Source organism: Notechis scutatus, chromosome 10 (genome assembly GCF_049901735.1).
Source record: "Notechis scutatus isolate UNSWTSFEM ecotype Mainland chromosome 10, rNotScu1.2, whole genome shotgun sequence".
Taxonomy (NCBI): Eukaryota; Metazoa; Chordata; class Lepidosauria; order Squamata; family Elapidae; genus Notechis; species Notechis scutatus.
Window position 1 is genome coordinate 12,592,906 of NC_142018.1, and position 19,575 is coordinate 12,612,480.

Consider the following 19,575-nt stretch of genomic DNA (forward strand, 5'->3'; position numbering starts at 1 on the left):
TGTTGTAAATCCCTAACCTGACGATAGGAACTCTTGAAAAGATGGCAACCCATCTTTGTTATGACTAGACACAAACTGCTTGGAAAGTCCTGATGTACTTTATAGGGCATCTGTGCCCTTCTGTTCGGTCCTTGCTGTCTTCTCCATGGGCAACCTTCTCTCTTGCCAATCAGTGCAACTGATGTAGTTAAATTGAAGAACTTCCCATTGTGCAAATTGAAAGAGTCAGATTCCCCAAATGCGGACCCCTTTGGGGTCCCACATGGCTACTGTGGAGGACTGACTAAGCCTTCTGGAAGGATCCTGCCATAGGCAGGGCAGGGGAATAGACTTTCTTTCTCTCCATTAGTGCAAAGAAGGAAAGGATGTAAAAAAAAATATTGAGCTTGCTTTAAAATTTATACTCTTATTTCCAGGTGCTTATTGTGGAAGGACACAAATCCAGAGTCTCCATTTTCAGTTACTTTTTGCTGCAAAAATCTTCCTTGGAGGAAGTTTCAAGATTTGCACGTGGGTGCAAATTGCCCACTTTACAATTGGCTGAAAGAGGCAGTCACACCCAGCTGCCTCAATCTGGGGATCAAAGAAAGAAAAAAAACCCAGCTACTTTTGTGATTCTTGCATTTGGTGCAAAACAATAGGAGAAAAGATTTTTTAAAAACCATTATAGCAAAAGAATAAAGGAACCATTTTAAAAGCCATTTCTTCTATGTTGTTTCTCTTTTCTTATAAAGATGCAAATGGAAGACTTTTTTCTGCAGTTGTTTATACAGCATTTACTTTCCAGGAACCGGGTTAGAATTTGCAACTTTACAAGACAATCCTTTCGAAGTCTTTTTTTTTTTTTTTTTTTTTAAAGCAAGGCACATTATTTTCAGCCTAGTACACAGAAGTTACTCTCGTATCTTTGGGGAAGAAATATTGATATAGGAGAAAAAGATCTAAATCTTCCATATGGGTTTGATCTCCGTAATGTCAGGAGAAACATCTGTTCTTCTTCCCTCCTTGAACATCCCTGCTGGCTCCTATTGGCTGAAAACAAACCTTAAATTTAATCAGCCCTTCTCCAAAACCAAGTTCCTATCTCCCAAGTTCCTGAACTTTCTCTTTCCAGCCTTTTGCAATCCGCGCCTTGGCAGCTTCCAGGAATTCTGCCACTTGACTCAAGTTCCAAAATTTGCTGAACTCAGAAGAACATTTGGAGGCCAAGTCATTCGGTAATCTACATTTTTGCTTTCAAAGGACAGATCTCCTGCCTCCCCCCAAAAAACCCTCTGCTTTCAGTGTCATCACCACAAAACATGCGAGTACGTGCAGGCTGCAAACCACATCCTCCCCAACCGACTTCAGATTTGACCTTCATTGGAGTTGGTTTAGCCAGTCTAGTGTGAAATACCACCTAATTGACAAGAAGCTCCTCTGTTTTAAGAGTAGCGTAGCGTAGCGCAGCGCAGCACAGCGCAGCGTAGCGCAGCGTAGCGCAGCATACCACAGCACAGCACAGCACAGAATAGAATAGAGCTGGAAGGGACCTTGGAGAACCTATACCAGTGGTGGCTAACCTTTTTGGGCTCCTGTGCCAAAAATTGTGCCGCACGCTTGCACGCTCACGCTTGCATGCCAGCACCCAGAAGGCAACGCATGCCCCCCCATGACCCGTATGCATGTGTGCGCAATCCCCACCGACCCACTCCACCGCACCCTTACCTGCACTGCGTCTCACAGCTGATTTTCAGCCGGTTTGAGGCCTTTTTCGGCCTCCCAGAGGCTTGAGGAAGGCTTCTGCAGGCTTTGCAGGCCGAAAACTAGCCCTATTTCGTCACTTCCAGTATTTTTGGAAATACAGGAAGTGATGAAACAGGGCTAGTTTTCAGCCGGCAGAAGCCTTCCTCAAACAGAGCTGGAGACGGTATCCTGCGATCCCAAATAAAGAATGATCGATCGGTAAAGGGAATTTTCCTGCAGACTTTTTGGGGGATTTTCCCAGGGTCTCTGCTCCACGGGGTTTATGAGTTTGGTGGTCCCTGAGGTTGGTGACTCCTGATTTCTATATCCAACCCTCCGCCCAAGCAGGAGACCCTACACCATTTCTGATAGATGGCAGCCCAGTCTCTTCTTGAAAAGCTTCCAGTGGTGAAGCTCCCACAACTTCTGAAGGCAATTTCTGTTCCATGGGTTGAATGTTCTCACTGTCAAAAAATTCCTCCTTATTTCCAGGTTGAATCTCTCCTTGTTCAGTTTCCATCCATTATTCCTTGTCTGGCCTTTGGGTGCCTTGGAGAATAGCTTGACCCCTTCCTCCTCTCTGTGACAGCCCCTCAAATATTGGAAGACTGCTATCCTGTCTCTCCTTCACTAGAGTAGCCACTAGACTAGTGTTACCTAATGTATGAAGCAGGCTCCAGACCCCCAAAAGCAGAGGTGCAGATGGCAGACATAATACTTTCTGCCCCCCACCCATTAAATGCTTTTATAAACAGTACATTGAGCCTTCCACAAATGTTTACGCTAATCTGATGCTTTCTCAAAATGCTGCTGAGGTTCCAAGGCAGACGGAAATGAATTGAACCACTGGAGTGTTAAAGTCACACTGTCAAGCTTGGAGCGAAAAGGTCCAGGGAAGAAGCAGGCAGGCCTCAAGGGACAATCTCCAGGCCAAAATAAAAAATAAAGAAAGGTGCTTGGTTTTAAATTCCACCCAAACAGCTGCAGTCCTCGGGGAAGGAGGTTGAGAAGAAACAGCTGGAGTAGAAGGACACCCGTCTCCATGGGATCTGTGGACCAATGTGACAGCAAAGAAAGGGGAGCCCTCGAAACTTATTCCAGTCGTATTTCCAGATGGAGAAATTAGGTTGGGAAGGTGAACTGGTTTCTGAAACAGCTCTTGGATCTCTCTAGGTGTCTTGTTGAATTCTTTAGAAGTAGCAGATTGCACACAGGTAATCCTTGACTGATGACCATTTATTTATGCTTGTCCATCCATTTGGCAGCCAGTCAGATGCATTTGGGGAGCATTCATATTTTATCATTAAACATGTGGGAAAGGAAGAATGCCTTGTATAAGATTTGTAGCATGAAGTTTATAAATAGTGGTATTAATGATGAAGTGAATGGCACTCCAAAATAGTGGAGGAAAGTGAAAGAAGGGGGAGGAGGAGGGGGAGAGGGGAACTTGTTCTGTTTATAGAAGCTTTATATGGAAAAAAGGAGGAAGAAGGGAGGAGGAGGAAAAGGAGAGGAAGAGGAAGAAGAGGAAGTAGAACAACAACAAGAAGAACAACTTGTTCTGTTTATAGAAATTTCATATAGAAAGAAGAAGAAGAAGGGAGGAGGAAGAAAAGAAGAAGAGGAAGAAGAAGAAGAAGAAGAAGAAAAGAAGAAGAAGAAGAAGAAGAAGAAGAAGAAGAAGAAGAAGAAGAAGAAGAAGAAGAAGAAGAAGAAGAAGAAGAAGAAGAAGAAGAAGAAGAAGAAGAAGAAGAAGAAGAAGAAGAAGAAGAAGAAGACTTCTTGTTCTGTTTATGGAAGCTTCTGCTAAATCAAAAAGTCATCCAAACTTGATGCCCAACACTTGGCGCAATCCAGTGGTTGACCTCTATCTTGCATAAAGCCAAATGGGAGCTTGATTAGTGCCTTAACCCAGCCAGTAACGATCGTCTCCTTAAACCAACATGGCTGAACAAATCCTGACTTAGTCCAACGTACGAGGAAATCCTCTCCTCATTTTGCAAAACCTGCTGATGCTCAGCTTTGGCCCTTCCATTGTTCCTGAGGAACCTCAAACGAGGACGTCGATGGCGGTTTATTTCTGCACGCCAGACCACCTGCCAGCCGCGAAGAGAGGAAAGGGGTTATTGTCGCAAGTTGCATTTTTGCAAGCTTAGCTGGCAACGGCTGGCAGATTCCTCCCGTGATGCAAACATCTGCAGGATGGCCAGAGCCAAGACAGCAGAAGTTGGGAGGAGGAGGAGGAGGAGGAAGGGGGGAGAGAAGAAATAGCTTCATTAAAGGCCTCTAAGAGGTCTCTCCAAATGGCTTAGCATCTGGGGAATAAACAGGAAAGCCAGAAGGAAGTACTTTGGAGAGGAAGGATGCAGGATAAGAGTCCCGCTGAAGGCGCATCATGCTTGTGGAATGTCAGGACCAAGAGACCCAACCTCTGGGCAGTGGCTGCTTCTTGGGGTGGGGAGGTGTGAGCCTCAGCACATCTGCCAGGGGTCCTCTTTGACCTCCTCCGATTTCAGAAGTCATAGGGTGGGTGAGCCCCCACCTGGTGCTAAGCTACGATGGGCTTCCTTTTAGATTGGGCTTCATACACAATGTATTTCACCTACTCTTGAGAAGACCTGTATATTAATTACATGGGTCAGAAAGAGTCCAAGAGTCCTGAAACAGAGATAATAAGGAAAATTATGGCATGTGCAGAATCAGATAGGGACTAGAATTTTTTAAAAAAATTAAAATTAAATTAAATTAAAAAAAACAAGAGGAATCTAAGTACTATGAAACGTGGAATAAATTCTATCAATGGTTGCACAGAAGAAGCCAAACATAAGTCGTTATGATGATTAAAATAATTAGTAAACAAATGTATCAAACAAGGAGATTGTAAATGGTGAAGTAAAATGTATACATGTATAATAATTGTAATGCCAGAACGACTGCGCCGTGTTGTATTCTTATCATTAAAATTAAAAAAAAAAAGAAATAGAAAAAAGAAAAGAAAAAGAAAGAGTCTAAGAAGGTATCTGCAAACTCTTCACATCCTGGACATCAACTGTTTCAGCTCTTTCCCTCAGGACGGTGCCATAGAACAGGGGTCTCCAACCTTGGCAACTTTAAGACTTGTGGACTTCAACTCCCAGAGTTCCTCAGGCAGCTTTGTTGAAGTCCACAAGTCTTAAAGTTGCCAAGGTTGGAGACCCCTGCCCTATGGCATCATATGCCAAGGCAACACAGGGACACCTGAGCATCTAATTCTCACAGTTTTGTCCAATGTCTATGTATATTAACTCACATGGTGTGGCTGTACTGTTATTATTTATCCTTCTTATTATCTTATAGGAGCCACGGTGGTGCAGTGGTTAAAGTGCAGTACTGCAGGCTGCTTCTGCTACCTGCTGGCTGCCTGCAATTTGGTAGTTCAAATCTCACCAGGCTCAAAGTTGATTCAGCCTTCCATCCTTCCGAGGTGGGTAAAATGAGGATCCAAATTGTTGGGGACAATAGGCTGACTCTGCAAACCACTTAGAGAGGGTTGTAAAGCGGTATATAAGTCTAAGTGCTATTGCTATAGTTAATTCTGCCCACTGCCAGCAATTCGATCCTGACCAGCTTAAGGTTGATTCAGCCTTCCATCCTTCTGAGGTGGGTAAAATGAGGACCCAGATTGTTTGGGGGCAAGAGGCTGACTCTGTAAACCGTTTAGAGAGGGTTGTACACTCCGTGAAGTCTAAGTACCAGTACTATTGCTATTAACTATTGCAGGCTAAACTCTGCTCACACTGCCAGAGAAATCACCTTTTCCTTCTACCCCAAAACGGCTACATGTCCCACCCGCTCCCTTCAGCCATTTAGCAAATTTTGGATTTACAACCCAACCCCCACCACATGAGACTGGGTTCAGATGGCTGGGACCTCCCAGGGAACACAGAGGCCACTTAAAATGTTTGGGATGTCAACATTTCAACCACACATCGATCCAGCCATTAATTACACGAGGATCAAACCCACGCTTATTCCTCTCCCCCGTCCAATCTGCGGAAGTGGAGAATACGGACAAGGTGAACCTTCTGCAAAAGTTTTTGTGGCTCTCTAGGGTAGAACTTCAACCATCGTAAGATATGTGGACTTCAGCTCCCAGAATCCCCCAGCTGCTCTGCGAGTGAGTTCTAGACCTACCTTAACCGTTAAAGCCAGTTGGGTGACTTTGGGCCAGTCCTTCCCTTCCAGCCAACCCACCTCATAGGGTGGTTGTTGGTGTGGGGGGAAATAGGAGGAGGAAAGTATATTATTAGGTATGTTCACTCTGCCTTCAGTTATTCTTATTTATTTATTTTATAAATAAATAAAATGTCTGCTTTAATTGATCCAATACTGACAGTTACAGGCAGTATTCTCTCTCCTTTACAATTAGTTTATGACCTAAAATACAAAAGCAAATAGTAGGAAAAATAAGGGAGGGAAAAGGGAAGGGAAAAGTGTAGAAAAGAAGGGGGAAAAGACAAAAAGAAAGAAAGAAACTGACTTCTGATTCCCTTTGGTGTGGTAGAATAAGGCAGTAAAATACAACCTCAACTTTCTACTTTTACGTAGTAGTATAAAATATTCATTTCTATAACAACAAATCCATCTAATCAGTAAAATCCAAAATCAGAGTTTAATTCTTTTCCCACCTCAGGCACAAAGTCCAGTAGGAGTTTCCAAGTAGAAACAAAAGTAATTGTGTTTTTTTCCCCCTTTGATCAAAGCAATCAATGTAGCCATCTTTGCTAACTCCATCCATTTTTGCAGTCATTCGTCCATTATAGGGATTGAAATATCCTTCCATTTTTGTGCATAAAGTAATCGTGCTGCCGTCAACCTATATATAACATCAAAGTTTCATTTTTCCCCCTCCAAGTCTTTTTCCATTAAACCCCAAAGAAAAGTTTCTAGTTTAATCTTTATGTTCACCTGAAGAATTTCCTGTATTAGAATATGAATCCTACTCCAATATTTCTTTGCTTTATCACATGTCCACCCTAAATGATAAAAGTCCCTCTTTTACATTTATATTTTCCAACGTTCATTTAAAGTACTTTTCATACGTTCTTTATCACTTGTCTGGCGTTAAATACAAACGATACATCATCTTATAGAAATTTTCTTTTACATTGTTCTTGACTTATAACCATTTGTGAAGCAGCCGTTCAAAATTACAAAAGCATCGGGGGGAGAAAATACTGACCTATAACCTACCAAGAAATTAAAAGATGCTTGTTCCTGGGGAGGAAAGCTATGGCAAATCTAGACAGCATACTAAAAAGCAGAGACATTACCCCGCCAAAAAAATTGCACATAGTGGTTTTCCCAGCTGCAATGTATGGCTGTGAAAGTTGGACCATAAGGAAGGCTGAGTGTCAAAGAATGGAGACCTTTGAGCTGTGGTGCTGGAGAAGACTCCTGCGAGTCCCTTGGGCTGCAAGGCCATCCAACCGGTCAGTCCCAGAGGAGATCCACCCTGACTGCTCCTTAGAAGGCCAGATCCTGAAGATGAAACTCCAATACTTTGGCCACCTCATGAGAAGGAAGGACTCGCTGGAGAAGATCCTAATGCTGGGAAAGATGGAGGGCAAGAGAAGAAGAAGGGGAGGGCAGAGAAGGAGGTGGCTGGGTGGAGTCACTGAAGCAGTCGGCGTGAGTTTAAATGGACTCCAGAAGATGGTAGAGGACAGGAAGGCCTGGAGGAACGTTGTCCAGGGGGTCGCGATGGGTTGGACACGACTTCGCAACTAACAACAACAACAACCTGAAGCTTATGACCACTGCAATATCCCCATGGTTACATGATAAATATTGTGCTTGGCAACCATTTGTCAGAAATGGTGTACCTTCCGACAAGCGAATTCAATGGGGGAAGCTGAACTCACTGAACAATCACAGGATTCAGAGATCTGCCATGATTCTTTTAACAACCATAGTTAAAAAAAAAAAGGTCACAAAATCGGTCCTAGCTCATTTAAGAAGCCCCTTGTTTAGAAACAGACATTCTGGCCCTAATTGTTGGGGGGGGCAATAGGCTGGCTCTAGAGAGGGTTGTAAAGCACTGTAAAGTGGAATATAAGTCTAAGTGTTATTGCTATTGCCCTTCCTTCCCTCCCCCTCCCTCCTCCCTTCCTCCCTTCCTTCCTTCCTTCCTTCCTTCCTTCCTTCCTTCCTTCCTTCCTTCCTTCCTTCCTTCCTTCCCAATGGTTAGAATGAAGTGTTGCAGGCTAATTCTGCCCGCTGCCAGCAGTGCGATCTTGACCGTCTTTAGGTTGACTCAGTTTCAATCCTTCCGAGTTCACTAAGATGAGGGTCCAAAATTGTTTGGGGGCAAGAGGCTCTGTGACTCTGTAAACTGCTTAGAGAGGGCTGCAAAGCACTGTGAAGCGGTATATAAGTCTAAGTGCTTTTAAATCGAGAACTACCTGTGCCTACCAAGCTTTTATACAGGTAGTCCTTGATTTATGACCACAATTAAGCCTCAAACTTGCTGTTGCTAAGTGAGATGTTTGTTAAGTGAGTTTTCTCCCGTTTTACCACCTTCCTTCCTATTCCATTCCATTCTATTATTTATTCTATTCTATTTGTTCTATTCAATTCCATTCCATTCCATTCTATTATTCTATTCTATTCTATTCTGTTCTGTTCTGTTCTGTTCTGTTCTGTCCTGTCCTGTCCTGTCCTGTTCTATTCTATTCTATTCTATTCTATTCTATTCTATTCTATTCTATTCTATTCTATTCTATTCTATTCCATTCCATTCCATTCCATTCCATTCCATTCTATTTGACTCCATTCTATTCTATTTGAAGGCATTATATTTGAAGAGACTGGACTGCCATTTGTCAGAAATGGTGTAGGTGTGGGGTCTCCTGCACCCCTCCGGGAGGGGTTGGACTAGCAGACCTCCAAGGTCCCTTCCAACTCCGTAAGGAATCTGTAAGGGGATACACCCCAGGCTCCCATCAAGGCCTTCTAAATTATGAATGCACAAGGGAGGCCACATGGCGGGTGTGAATAATGCCACCGTTCTCACCAATGCTTCCCCTGAGACAGCAACGAAGCCCATTACACATACAAATTCGAGCTGAATCGGAGAATGAGAATTTAAGCACTGTTATAACGCTAAGCACGCCGATTTAAAAGCAAATGCCACTGATGGCCCTAGATCTCGAAGGCAAAATATAATTTCTTTTTTCTTTCTCAGAATTCTAACAAAAAGGACCAAGTTTCCTCCAGCCCCCTTTTTTTCCCTCTGGTGTCCATTCTACTCTTTTTCTAATGCTTTTTAAAAAAATCCTTTAGTGGGCAAATGACAAAGAAACCAACGCACCAACGTTCACACCTCGTGTTAAACCATAAAGCGGTTGGCTAGTTTCATGGATGGTATAATGAGTTGTATGAATCCAGCTTGGTTTGGCTTTGATGCACCAGCAGACCGCAGTTAAGCAGATGATGGCTTAGCAGCAGAAGTGGTCTTCAGCAGGTTCTGACCAGTTCTGGAGAACCAGTAGCAGAAATTTTGAGTAGTTTGGAGAATCGGCAAATAACACCTCTGACTGGCCCCGCCTCCATCTCTTCTCTGCCTCCCATTGAGTCCCAGAGGATCGGCTGGGTCTTCTTTGGTTGCCCTGAACAGGAGAACAGAGCTGGAAAGCAGGTTAGTGGGGTGGGGAGCAGTGGTAGGATTCAAAAAATTTTACTACCAGTTCATTGGGCATGGCTTGGTGGGCATGGCAGGGGAAGGATACTGCAAAATCCCCATTCCCTCCCCATCCCACTAACCTGCTTTCCAGCTCCGTTCTCCTGCGCAGGGCAACCAAAGAAGACCCAGCTGATCAGCTGGGACTCGGGAGGCGGAGAATAGATGGGGTTGGTGGGGCCAGTCAGAGGTGGCATTTGCCGGTTCTCCGAACTACTCAAAATTTCCACTACCGGTTCTCCAGAACTGGTCAGAACCTGCTGAAGACCACCTCTGGTGGGGAGGGAATGGGATTTTGCAGTATCATTACCCTGCCACACCCACCAAGCCACACCCACCAAGCCACGCCCACAGAACCAATAGTAAAAAAAAAAATCAATCCCACCACTGCTTATAGTGGGCTTTTCTAAACCACATCATGGTTTAATTTCCGTACCTGGGCAGTCAGTCCATTTCTAATGATCTGCAGGGTTGCACTTGCCACAACAATCAGTTAGGAAGAAGGGATCGATTGTCATCAGAAAGTCTTGAAGGAAGTCCATGGATTGCAAGAAATAATTATGAACGATAATAAGAAAAATGCCCCCATGGAGGGCAAATCCTTTGGAGCAGAACAGTGAAGAAGTGCAATTCACATTGCAACAGTTTTCTGCAGGTAGCATACATTTATTTATTTATTTGTATCCCGCCTTGATTATTTTCACAAATAACTCAAGGTGGCAAACATATCCTCCTTCTTCCTCCTTCTATTTTCTCCACACCCACCACCCTGTGAGGTGGGTTGGGCTGAGAGAGAGGGACTGGCCCGAAGTCCCCAACTCCCAGTCTCCTGGTGATTGGCTCAAAGTCAACCACACAGCTTTCATGTCTACAAACAGGACTAGAACTCACAGTCTATTGGTGATTGGCTCAAAGTCAACCACACAGCTTTCATGCCTAGGATAGGTCTAGAACTCCCAGTCTCCTGGTGATTGGCTCAAAGTCAACCACACAGCTTTCATGTCTACAAACAGGACTAGAACTCACAGTCTATTGGTGATTGGCTCAAAGTCACCCAGCTGGCTTTCATGCCTAGGACAGGACTAGAACTCCCAGTCTCTTGGTGATTGGCTTAAAGTCAACCACACAGCTTTCATGTCTACAAACAGGACTAGAACTCACAGTCTATTGGTGATTGGCTCAAAGTCACCCAGCTGGCTTTCATGCCTAGGACAGGACTAGAACTCCCAGTCTCCTGGTGATTGGCTTAAAGTCAACCACACAGCTTTCATGTCTACAAACAGGACTAGAACTCACAGTCACTTGGTGATTGGCCCAAAGTCACCCAGCTGGCTTTCATGTCTAAGAACAGGACTAGAACTCATGTTCTCATGTTCCAGTGTGGTATCTTAACCACCGGCTCTCTTTCAGAACATCCTACTGTCTGCACTCTGTAGTCCCCATTACTCCGAGCATTGCTCTAGCTTGCCTCTTTCTGCAAGACCAGGTCTTCCTTCTTCACCTTCCTTCTCCCCCTCCCGGTTTCCACATTCCTGCGTTCCCCTACGGGCCATACGCGATGCGCATCCTGTTTCCTAGAAGCGTAGCAAGGGCCTTAGTCATGCCCTCCGCAGCTCCGGCAGGTGACGGAAGGCTAACAATAGCCAACAAAGAAAGGATGTGTCACTTGCGCACAATCCTTGGGCCAACCTGCGAAGAAGTATCCTGCCTGCCCTTCGAAGAAACTCCCGCTCAAGGCTGAACGTGGCCCAGATGAGCTCCACAGCTCAACTGATACGGTTTTTTCCCCCCAAGGAAATTGGTTTTCCTGTTTGCAAATGTTTGTTTTGGAAGGGTGGGGAAGGATGAGGCAGAGGCCAAACAGTGGTGTTGGGCAACAGGTGCTTGGCAAGGGGGTTTGGCATCTCCAGACCTCCCAGCTCTTCATTCCAAGGCCCAGACCAGATCTGGTTCATGCGCTGATGGCCCTGGTTTATTTCTTTCTAAAAAGGAGCGAGCACAGCTGGCAAAGAGGACAGAGGGAGCCAGCTGGACAAAACCACTGCACAACAATTCAGGATGGCCTAGATTAGACACTCAACCTGTGCGACAGTCAATACATTCTCTGAAAGGCTACGATTTTTCTAGGTGATTCCTTTCCATTGGAAATAAGATCCTAAACGTGGTTTCCGAATAAAGGACGTTACTTACAAACTCAGGCAATCCTTGACTTACCACCATTCCTCTAGCATCTATCCCAAGTTACAATGGCGCCGGGAAATGGGGCTTACAACCGGTCTTCATGCTTGCGACTGTCCCAGCATCTCCACAATCACATCAGAATTGGTATCTTATGATTTATGATGAATGTGTTTTTATGATGACTATGATCATGACGTATCACTTTGTTGCTTGTAAGTACACTGAGAGCTTATGCACGGGAGACAAATTTCTTGTGTGTCCAATCACACTTGGCAATAAAGAATTCTGTTCTGTTCTGTTCTGTTTCTTATGTTATTCTATTTCTATTCTATTCTACTCTAAATATTCTATTTCTATTTCTGTTCTGTTCTATTGTATTGTAGTGTTTGGCAACTGGCCGATATTTACAAAGGTTGCAGCATCCCATATTCTATGTCTATTTCTATTTCTGTACTGTTCTGTTCTATCCTATCCTATTGTATTCTAGTGTTTGGCAACGATATTTACAATGGTTGCAGCATCCCATATTCTATTTCTGTTCTGTTCTGTTCTGTTCTATTGTATTCTACAGTTTGGCAATGATATTTACAATGGTTGCAGCATCCCGTGGTCTGGTGACATTCCTTCCCAGAATGACCCAGCCGTCCCTGATCTCAGTTTGATTGTTGAACGCCCGACAAATCACGGTTAAATCAATCAAGCCTATCCTGAACCTCTTCCCAGAATGACCCAGCCGTCCCTGATCTCAGTTTGATTGTTGAACGCCCGACAAATCACGGTTAAATCAATCAAGCCTATCCTGAACCTCTTCCCAGAATGGCCCTGCCGTCCCTGATCTTAGTTTGATTGTTGGACGCCCGACAAATCACAGTTAAATCAATCAAGCCTAGCCTGAACCTCTTCCCAGAATGGCCCTGCCATCCCTGATCTCAGTTTGATTGTTGAACGCCCGACAAATCACGGTTAAATCAATCAAGCCTATCCTGAACCTCTTCCCAGAATGACCCAGCCGTCCCTGATCTCAGTTTGATTTGAGAACGCCTGACAAATCATGGTTAAATCAATCAAGCCTAGCCTGAACCTCTTCCCAGAATGACCCCGCCGTCCCTGATCTCAGTTTGATTGTTGAACACTCAACAAATCACGGTTAAATCAATCAAGCCTAGCCTGAACCCTTTCCCAGAATGACCCCGCCGTCCCTGATCTCAGTTTGATTTGTGGCCGGAAGAGAAAGCTTGCTGGTATGTTGTATTTTTGGGACAATGGAAAACAGGCCGAGAACATGTGTTAAAAATCTTTTCTGCTCCAGCTGGGATTCCCCAAGGCACACTGAGAAAAGATCGAAAAGTAGGTGATCTCCCTTTCTGAACCTTCCCCTTCCTCTCTCTCCCCCTCCCCCTGAGACCCCAACTGTAGAAACCATCTGAGATAGACGGAGATTAAACAGGAGCCAGCCAAGTTTCTAAGGAAGCTGGTTCCCAGAGGGTGGGCTCTCTGAGGGAGGGCTGGGGGGCTATGCCCCAGATGACTGGGAGAGCGTGACTTGGCTCCAAGTGGTGATGCTTTGCAGACTGAGGTAGACAGGCAGGGAAATGCACGCACTGAACATAGATTAACAGAGTCGGAAGGGACCTTGTAGGTCATCCAGTCCAATCCCGCCCACCAAAGCAGGAGGCCCTACACCGTTTCTGACCGATGGTAGTCCAGTCTCTTCATGAAAGCTTCCAATGATGGAGCTCCCACAACTTTTGAAGGCAAGTCACTCCACTGGTTGTTAAGTGAATCCAGCTCCCCACATTGAGTTTACTTGTCATATGGTCATAAAGAGGGATCACACAACCCCCCCCCCCAGGACACTGCAATCGTCATAAATATGAACCAGTCGCCACATGTCCGAATTTTGATTAACGCCCTCGGTTATCTTCTCCTTGCACAACATGCTCCCATCGCCTTGTGTTGCCCACACACCAGAGGTGGCCGTTCAGCAGGTTCTGTCCAGTTCTGGAGAACCGGTAGTGGAAATTTTGAGTAGTTTGGAGAACTGGCAAATACCGCCTCTGACTGGCCCTGCCAACCCCATCTCTTCTCTGCCTCCCATTGAGTCCCAGCTGATCGGCTGGGTCTTCTTTGGTTGCCCTGCACAGGGAGACGGAGCTGGAAAGCAGGTTAGTGGGGTGGGAAGCAGGGGTGGCTTGGTGGTCATGTGACTAGGTGGGTGTGGCTTGGTCACCATGTGACTGGGTGGGCATGTCTTGGTGTTCATGTGACTGGGAGAGCATGTCTTGGTGGTCATATGACTGGGAGAGCGTGTCTTGGTGGCCATGTGGCTGGGTGGACGTGGCTTGGTGGTCATGTGACTGGGTGGGTGTGACTTGGTGACCATGTGACTGGGAGGGCATATCTTGGTGGTCATGTGACTGGGTGGGTGTGACTTGGTGACCATGTGACTGGGAGGGCATGTCTTGGTGGTCATGTGACTGGATGGGTGTGGCTTGGTGACCATGTGACTGGGAGAGCGTGTCTTGGTGGCCATGTGGCTGGGTGGATGTGGTTGGTGGTCATGTGACTCGGTGGGTGTGACTTGGCGACCACGTGACTGGGTGGGCATGTCTTGGTGTTCATGTGACTGGGAGAGCATGTCATGGTGTTCATGTGACTGGGAGAGCGTGTCTTGGTGGCCATGTGGCTGGGTGGACGTGGCTTGGTGGTCATGTGACTGGGTGGGTGTGACTTGGTGACCATGTGACTGGGTGGGTGTGACTTGGTGACCATGTGACTGGGAGGGCATGTCTTGGTGGCCATGTGACTGGGTGGGTGTGGCTTGGTGACCATGTGACTGGGAGAGCGTGTCTTGGTGGCCATGTGACTGGGTGGGCATAGCTTGACGGTCATGTGACTGGGTGGGTGTGGCTTGGTGGTCATGTGACTGGGTGGGCATGGCCAACTCAAGATCACTCACATCAAGAGGTGCCTCACCTGGCCTCTCCCTTCCCAGCCACTCCTTGTCACACCCAGCTTCGACTTATCTATAGTTCTGTAAAAATGTTGCTCACCTTTTTTTGACTTTATTATCTACATACTATAGATCAGTGGTGGCTAACCTTTTTGGGCTCCTATGGCGATAATTGTGGCAATGCATACACATCCCCCTGCGCACCTCTGCATATGCACGAACAAACTCTCCCTGTGTGTGCCTCGCATCTCTGCGCATGCTCACACATCTTCCACGCCCCCGCCCCCATGAATGCATGCCAGATACTCGACAATCAGTTGGTGGCAAGGGATCATGTGCCGGCCGTAATGGCTCTACGTGCCACTTCTGGCACGCGTGCCATAGATTCACCATCACGGCTATAGATGTACTTTCATGGATCACTGAAAAGAAGAAATGGCTCACATGCTTTGCCCAAGAGGGTGATAGGCAACAGGCTTTTAAGGGGCTGCCAGAAAGAAAGGGGAGGGCAATGTATTTTCCAAAGCACCAGAACTCTGGGGAGGGAATGGAGATTTTACAGCCATGATGGCGAACCTTTGGCATGCGTGCCACAGGTGGCATGCAGAACCATTTGTGCCAGCACGTGAGGTGCAGCCAAACTTACCTCACTGCACATGCATGCGCCTCACAGCTAATTCTTGGCCAGTTTGATGCCTTTTTCGGCCTCGCAGAGGCTTGAGGAAGGCTTCTGCAGGCTTCTGCAGGCCGAAAACTAGCCCCGTTTCATCACTTCCTGTTTTTCCTAAAATACCCAAAGTGACGAAACGGGGCTAGTTTTCGCCCTGCAGAAGCCTGCAGAAGCCTTCCTCGAGCTTCTGGAAGGCTGAAAAAGGCCTCAAACCGGCTGAAAATCAGCTGTGAGGCACAGTGCAGGTAAGGGGGTGGCGGGGATGGGTGGGCAGGGATTGTGCGCACATGCCTGGGGGGGGCGCATTGCCTTCTGGGTGCTGCCATGCAAGCGCGAGCAGGAAAGCGCATGTACAATTTTGGGCACGGGAGCCCCAAAAGGTTAGCCACCCCTTTTTTACAGCATCCTTCCCCTGCCACTCCCACGAAGCCATGCCCACAGAACCGATAGTAAAAAAAATGTTGAATCCCACCACTGCCACACAGCTCTGGCCGAGCCTCAACATCATCCTCTGGTTCTCAGGGAAGCCTTCTTCGCAAGTCCTCTTCTCCGCCTCCCTCCGAGTTGCAACTGTAAAATCTGATAACATTCCACTGGTGCAGGAATATAATGCAACCGCCACTTAGGCTGCCAGCCTGCAAGCGATTTATGTCACTTTCACTGCTCTCCCAGGGCCAAAAACTGTTTGTGTCCAACCCTAGAGGGGCACGTTCATGGCTCTCATCCCAGCCAGGTAAAAGATCAGCCGCCGACGGAGCAGCCCTGATCCCGAGGAATCTTGGAAAGGATTCCTGATCTCTCTCTCTCTCTCTTTCTCTCTCTCTCTCTCTCTCTCTCTCTCTCTCTCTCTCTCTCTCCCCACCCCACCCAAGGACAAGCTCTGGTATGGGGGGGGTCCACATGTTGGAAAGAAATGTTGTATTTCGAACACAGAGCCGCTCAAACAGTCTCAGGGGTGGCTTGTTTTGTCGTTGGTGATTGACAAGTAATCCTCGACTTACAACAGTTGGGTTTAGTGGCTGTTTCTTTTCTTTCTTTTCTTTTTTCCCCCCTGACTCTTTTAAAAGCAGAAGCCAAAAAGGTTGCGCAGGCTTTGAAGTCCTAGAGGGCAAGACAATTGTGAAATAAATCATCGTAATAGGGCAGCTGGGATGGAGCAGGGCTGAGAAATAAACCAGATTTGTATTGCTAATGCAATAGGCTTCTGTTTGGCTTAGCCAGAAGGAGAACTCTGGATTTAGTTTAAGCCATATTTAAACTGTAAATATGATACACAAACTCAGTTTTCTCCTTGAGCTTGAGACAAGAAGAAAGGTAATTTCATGGGTCTATCTACATTCTTCTTTCTTTCTTTCTTTCTTTCTTTCTTTCTTTCTTTCTTTCTTTCTTTCTTTCTTTCTTTCTTTCTTTCTTTCTTTCTCCCTCTCTCTCCCTCTGTCTCTCTCTTTCTTTCTGCCTCTCCCTCTCTCTCTTTCTTTCTTTTCTTTCTCCCTCTCTCTCTCTGTGTCCTCTTTCTTTCTTCTTTTTTCTCCTCTCCCTCTCTCTCTCTTCTCTTTCTTTCTTTCTCTCTTTCTTTCTTCTTTCTTTCTCCCTCTCCCTTTCTCTCTCCTTCTTTCTCTTTCTTTCTTCTTTCTTCTTTCTTTCTCCCTCTCTCTCGTTCTTTCTTCTTTCTTTCTCCATCTCCCTCTCCCTCTCTATCTTCTTCTCTCTTTCTTTTCTCTCTCTTTCTTCTTTCTTTCTCCCTCTCCCTTTCTCTCTCCTTCTTTCTCTTCCTTCCTTCTTCCTTCTTTCTTTCTCCCTCTCCCTCTCCTTCTCTCTCTCCTTCTTTCTTTCTTCTTTCTTTCTCCATTTCCCTCTCTCCTTCTCTTTCTCTCTTTTTCTTTCTTTCTTTCTTTCTTTCTTTCTTTCTTTCTTTCTTTCTTTCTTTCTTTCTTTCTTTCTTTCTTTCTTCTTTCTTTCTCCCTCTCCCTTTCTCTCTCCTTCTTTTTCTTTCTCTTTCTTTGTTCTTTCTCCTTCTCCCTCTCCTCTCTCTCTCTTGTTCTTTCTTTCTTCTTTCTTTCTCCATCTCCCTCTCTGTCTCTTTCTTTCTTTCTTTCTTTCTTTCTTTCTTTCTTTCTTTCTTTCTTTCTTTCTTTCTTTCTTTCTCTTTCGTTTTCTTTCTTTCTTTCTTTCCTTCTTTCCTTCTTTCTTTCTTTCTTTCTTTCTTTCTTTCTTTCTTTCTTTCTTTCTTTCTTTCTTTCTTTCTTTCTTTCTTCTTTCTTTCTCCCTCTCCCTTTCTCTCTCCTTCTTTTTCTTTCTCTTTCTTTCTTTTATTTCTCCTTCTCCCTCTCCTCTCTCTCTCTTGTTCTTTCTTTCTTCTTTCTTTCTCCATCTCCCTCTCTGTCTCCTTCTTTCTTTCTTTCTTTCTTTCTTTCTTTCTTTCTCTTTTGTTTTCTTTCTTTCTTTCCTTCTTTCCTTCTTTCTTTCTTTCTTTCTTTCTTTCTTTCTTTCTTTCTTTCTTTCTTTCTTTCTTTCTTTCTTTCTTTCTTTCTTCTTTCTTTCTCCATCTCCCTCTCTGTCTCCTTCTTTCTTTCTTTCTTTCTTTCTTTCTTTCTTTCTTTCTTTCTTTCTTTCTTTCTTTCTTTCTTTCTCTTTGTTTTCTTTCTTTCTTTCTTTCTTTCTTTCTTTCTTTCTTTCTTTCTTTCTTTCTTTCTTTCTTTCTTTCTTCTTTCTTTCTCCCTCTCCCTTTCTCTCTCCTTCTTTTTCTTTCTCTTTCTTTGTTCTTTCTCCTTCTCCCTCTCCTCTCTCTCTCTTGTTCTTTCTTTCTTCTTTCTTTCTCCATTTCCCTCTCTCTCTCCTTCTCTCTCTCTTTCTCTCTTTCTTCTTTCTTTCTCCCTCTCCCTCTCTCTCTCTTCTTCTCTCTTTCTTCATTCTTCTTTCTTTCACCCTCTCCCTCTCCTTCTCCCTCTTTCGTTCTTTCTTTCTCCCCCCCCTCCATCTCTCTCTCTTTCTTTCTTCTTTCTTTCTCCCTCTCCCCTCCCTCTCTCTCTTTCTTTCTTTGACCAACAAATAAAGTTTTACATTCTTCTAATTACAGACAGGACTTTTTTTTTATCATTTTCACAGCGCTCTTTCCTCCAAGTACTAATCCCAACCTATCAGCCATATTCAAGAGGGCCCCCTGCACCTTTCACTGAATCGTTTCCTGTGTGAAAGGCTTGAGACCCCCAAGGAAAAGAATTTGCAATTCCATCGGTGTAAAGCTCAGGGGAGGACCCAGGCCAAGCACAGCCACGTTCAGTTCCAGCAGTCTTTTGCTGGGGTTTGGGCAGACATTTGGTTTCTCCAAGAGGATTGGATTGAAAATATAATAACATCCTAGGCTTCTTTGCAACTACCTGCCATATCCAGCAAATGTCTATGTTATTCCTCCCTCCCTCCCTCCCCAGTCTTTTCTTTCCCCTTTCTCTTCATTCCTTCCCTCCCTCTCCTTCCTTCCTTCCTTCCTTTCCTTCTTTTTCTCCCTTCCTTCCTTTCTCTTTTTCCTTCCTTCCTTCCTCTTTTTCTTCCTTCCTTCCTCTCTCTTTCTCTTCTTTCCTTTCTTCCTTTCTTTCTTCCTTCCTCTCTTCTTTTCTTCCTCCCTCCTCTTCTCCCTTCTTTCCTCTTTCTCTTCTTTCCTTTCTTCCTTGTTTCCTTCCTTGCTTCCTCTTTTTTCCTCCCTTCTTTCCTCTCTTTTTTCTCTTCTTTCCTTTCTTCCTTCCTTGCTTCCTTTTTTCTCCCTTTCTTTCTTCTTCCTTCCCCCTTTCCCTTCCTATTCTTTTTTTCTGAGCTGGAAAAGAAAAAGAAAGGAGAGAAATCAAAGAGGACAGAAAAACAACCCCATCTATCAAGGCAAGCAACCTACCTGATGGAGTTGTTGTGTGGGATAAAACAACAAGCCAACATGGTTGGGCCTGTGAAGGGCTTGTGGGGGGGGGGGATGTCCCAAAGGGAACGTGGCAAAAAGCAACGTTTTGCCCTAAATAACTTTTCCAGGAGAACAGTGAGATCGGTTTCTCTTCAAAAGACTTCTGGAAGTGCTTTTGAAGTGTATCACAAAAACTAAAATAGACCTAATTTGAGTGATTATTTTGGACAGAAGCCTGCCCCACCTCCAGGGCCTTTCTTCATTTTCTCAGTAATTACAAAAATTGAGCGCCTTGAGCAACACAGCCTGCTTCTCTCTCATAGGTTGAGCTATTCTTGCAGTTCAGTGTTCACTGCTTAACACAATCCACTTTACTGGCATAAAATGAGCACTAGACAAGTTCAGCTCTTCGCAGACACAAGTCAGCAAGGATGTGTGTG